This window comes from Pipistrellus kuhlii, unplaced genomic scaffold (assembly GCF_014108245.1).
Source record: "Pipistrellus kuhlii isolate mPipKuh1 unplaced genomic scaffold, mPipKuh1.p scaffold_m20_p_7, whole genome shotgun sequence".
NCBI classification, from domain to species: domain Eukaryota; kingdom Metazoa; phylum Chordata; class Mammalia; order Chiroptera; family Vespertilionidae; genus Pipistrellus; species Pipistrellus kuhlii.
Genome location: NW_023425573.1, coordinates 76636873 through 76641747, shown reverse-complemented (window position 1 = coordinate 76641747; position 4875 = coordinate 76636873).

Below are 4875 nucleotides of genomic sequence, written 5' to 3'. Positions count from 1 at the left end.
CTTCCAGAGTCACACAGCATGAGCATCACTGTCTGGGGAAGCGAGATGCCACCCGTGGTGGCTTTTCACTGCGTGACTGTGCCTCTGTCAGAGCCTGAGTGCCAGTGGGTACACAGGGCTGGGCACTCTCTCCCAGCTGCTCTGCAGCCCCAGCACACACAGACCCAGGTCCTGGGCCACAGGCGGGAGGGGCCAGTCACCTGATCCTTTCCTGAGGGGCCCCAGCGGGCCTAGGAAACACGGTGTAGCACTGAGCGAACCGTCCTCCCAGCACAAGCTCCTGGGTTTGCGCCCCGCTCCCCTTTCCTGGCCCTGGAACGTGGTCGGCTTGCTTGACCTCTGGCCTCACCGTTCTTGTCCCTCCAGGGGCTGAGGACTGTGACAGACATGCCACGTGCTGGGTGCGGGGTCCTGGCCCCCGTGGTGCCGGGTGTGATATGTACAGACAAGTTAAGTAAAGTGCCACCTTGCACCGCCTCTAAATGCTCCTGAACAGCAATCATAGCTTACAATGGGCACGGGAAAGGAAGTGAATCCTAACCACCCTCTCCCACAGGAATCCCTCTGAGACCCCAGCAGCTCGGCAGTCACCCTGAACCCAACAGTTCCGCCTTAGACTGCCCCCTGGCTACCGGGAGCTCCGGGGCCGAGGGCGGCACCAGGGCAGCTGAGGTCCCAGGCACTCTCCCCAGCAGCTAATGGGGAGCGGCCACCACAAACGGAGCTGAAGCTAGGGCTGTCGGGGAGAGGCAGAGAAGAGAGGACCCTGGCCCCCGGTGCAACCTGGCCCTCCACCGCCTCAGCTGTGACAGGAGGGTTGGCTAGTTCTCTGTCCCAAACTGTGCCCCATAGAACACCATGGCATCGGGTGCCAGACGGCCACACAGAAGGTATGCCCGGGCACACAGGTTTGGGAAATGGCATATTGAGCCGAGTGAAGCTGCCGGCATGTTTAATGCCCACACATTCAGTGCCCACACATTTGGTGCCCACACATTCAGTGCCCACACGTTTAGTGCCCACACATTCAGTGCCCACACGTTTAGTGCCCACACGTTCAGTGCCCACACATTTAACGACCACACATTCAGTGCCCACATGTTTAGTGCCCACACGTTCAGTGCCCACACGTTCAGTGCCCACACATTTAATGGCCACACGTTCAGTGCCCACATGTTTAGTGCCCACATGTTCAGTGTCCACACTTTCAGTGCCCACATGTTCAGTGCCCAGATGTTCAGTGCCCACGTTTAGTGCCCACACGTTCAGTGCCCACATGTTTAGTGCCCACATTCAGTGCCCACATGTTTAATGCCCACACGTTCGGTGCCCACATGTTTAATGCCCACACGTTCAGTGCCCACATGTTCAGTGCCCACACGTTCAGTGCCCACACATTCAGTGCCCACATGCTCAGTGTTCATGTTGTGGGGTTGAATCCTGGGTTCAAAATAAGACCACCGGAGGCTGATGATTTATTTTAAAAAGCAGGCAAAGATTTATTGAAATATCTGGCCAGGACAGCCGCAAGAGCACCACACACAGGTGGACTGCACACAACTGCGGGGCTTCAGGGGCAGGTAGTTCTTTTTAAAGGTTCTGAGAAGGAAAACCCCTATTTTGTAACAAACTGTTGTCTGGAATATTCTGCTGTTCTTCCTAGATAAAATGTTGCTTTAGCCCGTTTGAAGAATGATGAAGATAAACCCAGCCATCTGACCTTGTAGGCCAGAGACCAAATATGCCCATAATCTCAATACCATGCCAGGTGCACTTTTTCAATTGGATAGAACTGTATTGTTTTCAAGGCCAGCATCGAGATAACCACTAAGTGCACATAGGGCTGGCTCTTTAATAAAAAATAAAAAAAAGTAAGTTCTGCCTGTAACCTTGCTTAGAATTTGAACTCATCCTCCCCAAGCCCATCATGCAATGAACAAAACAAGTCTCTCCAAACTCTCCCCCTGCACCGTCCGACCGCTCGGGAACTCTGCAACAGTTCAAACCACAGGAATTTTCCTTTGTTCTAAATTCTAAATCCTAAAGACTATATTCTAAAAACTGGGGTCAGCCCGCAGGGGCGTTCCCAGTCACATCCTGCTGGACATTGGAATGTGGCCCTATCTTGCAGAAGCAGAACTCAGTGGTTAATCTCCAAAGGTTATGGTACCAGGCACAGGAAAATTGCCTTAGCAGGTTTAAAATTCAAATAGCAGTCTTTACCAAAGTATGGTTGCCACTATATTTCAGTTCACATGTTCAGTGCCCACATGTTCAGTGCCCACATGTTTAGTGTCCACACATTCAGTACCCACACATTTAGTGACCACACATTCAGTGCCCACACGTTCAGTGCCCACACGTTCAGTGCCCGGTGTGTGCCGTGACCCAGGTGTGAGGGCAGGGAAGGGAACACAGTTTCCCCAAATGGGTTTGGCCAGAGACCCTATTTCTTCCCAGAATTCCTACTGCACTTTCATGCACCAACAGTTCCCAGAACATGTTTGGGAAGCACTGGACGACTTCTAACATTGCTTCCTCTGTGGCGTCTTTGGTTTGAAGAACATTGGGCCTGTGGCCTCGTCTTCAGGGTGTAAGCACAGTCACCGCCTAGTGCACTGGAACCCACGTGCAGGCGCGGCTGCTTCACAGAGGCTCTGGGGGAGGGGAGCCCGGAGCCCTGGCAGGTGCGTGTGAGGGAAGAGAAGCGCCGGCTACTCTCCCTCCCTCTGCTGGTCAGCAGCCTCTGCATTGGCTGCCGCTGAGCACCGGCCAGGAGGCGGGCTCTGTGCCCTCACCTCCTCCCTCACCTGCCCTGGTCCTCATCCCCTGGCCTGCCCTTAGTCCCAGAAAACCTAAGGAATAACAGCCAGCTCCAGCCAACTGGGTCCCGGGCCGCACCGTGGCAGACGCAGTGTGCCGTGGACACCACAGGGCTGGGCTGACCAGTCCCAGTGCCACAGGAGGGCGCTGGCCCTGCTGCTGCAGAGGTGAGGCCAGCACGCCAGCCAGGAAAGCAACTTAGTGACGTGTGCTCATTCCTACAGGAGCATGCATGCACACACACCACACATACCACACACACACAGGCACGCAGTACACACTAGTGTGCAAATAAATGGTGCCCCTCCCCTCAGGCCAGGAAGCACACTTTCCTCGTCTGAAATCTCCTGACGGTGCACTGAAGTCTTAGAGCAGCATGCCTGCAATGGATGTTGGGGGGCAGAGGGGGAACCTATGCATAACTAAGCACAAACCACACCTCCAAGCTCCAAGAACTCTGGGGAAGAATGAGGGGAGTGAGAGAAGAAGAAAGGAGGAGGGGAGTGAGAGGAGGGAGGAGGGACGGAGGCTGGAAGAAGGAAAGGGAACTGGCACACCCATGTGAAACCCAGCTTCCTGCACCTGGATGCCCTTTACCCTCTCAGTAGCCCTCACAGTGGCCGGCCTCGTCCTCCCTTCAGACCCGCAGAAACAGAGGCTCAGAAAGACGGTGGTTTTTGGAGGTCACACAGCTTCTCGGGACCAAGAGACCAGTAGGAAGAGCCTCTTCCTCCCCAGGTGCAGGTGAGTCGTGGGAGCCCTTCGTGGGAGCAGAGCAGGTGCCCCAGGACTCAGGGGTGCCGAACGACAATGCTGGCTCAGCACCCCAGGCTCGACCTCGGTGATCTGGATTCCCCCGCCAACACCCCAGTTCCCGGTGAGGGCCGGCTGGGGCAGAGCAGCCCTGAGTGGGCCCAGGTGGGGTCCTGGGCAGTTGGCCCTCAGGATGGTTAGCCGGTAAAATGCTTCCAGTTGGGTCACACCTCATCCACACTTCAAGCACCCACTCACTCTCACCAAAGAGGAAGAGGATTGGCTAGCTGACATGCTGACCCTTCTTGAGTGCTTTGTGCTTTAAAATTGCTCGACCCCAAATAAAAATGTTTAATGGCTAATTTTCAGATGCAGAGACAAATGTGTGTCTGGTTATCCAGGGATCAGGTACCTACCCCACAGTGGGGCAGCCTCACTGCCTAGAGCAGGCCCTGCCTAAAGGGGTCTGTGCTTGGTGGCAAAGGCACACATGCCAAGTTCACGGCCATAAAGGGGTGCAGGAGCAGTGAGAGAAGGGGCACAGATCAGTGGGGAATGCCAAGGAAGGAAAGGTGTCCCAGCTGGGGTGCGGTGGACTTAAGGCAAGGGAGGCCTGGGTCACCCCGCAGGGACTGGGGCATCCTCGAGGGTCTTAGGCCCCAGACTAAGAAATGGGACTTTGTCCCATGGGAGCCACCGGCCACAGGTCCATCTCCATCATAAAAGCATGCAACGGCCAAGTTAAAGAAGACACAGAGGAAATGCATGTGGAGATGGAGCAGGGGCTTCTAAAGGTTACAGTGGTAGAGACATTTCTGACCCTGGGGTGCAGAGACACCCCTCCCTGCCGCTTCCTCGCCCTTTAGACTGGATTTCCCACGACCCCGCCCTTCCTGCTTGCTGGAAGAGCCGCATCCTCTCCAGAAGGGAGGGCAGTAGGTCAGGCTCCCGCCGGCCGCTCTGTGAGTGTTGGAGAACTTTTCCTTCAGGGGAAGGAACTGCTGGTGAGTGTATCCTGTTTATGTTCCTTTGGAGGGGACACTGCTCAGCTGTTTCCATGTTTTGCCTGAGATTTTTTTATCATCATAGCAGCATGGAAGATTTATGGGCCAATAGGATTTTAACCAGCCCAGTTCCAAAAATAGAACAAACTACAGGCCCATTAATAGGTGATCGGATAAAGATGTGATACACAGACACAGTGAGTGTCATTTGGCCATAAATAAGAATAACATCTTACAATTTGCAGTAGCATAGATGGACCTAGAGGGTATTATGCTAGGTCAAGTAAGTCCAATA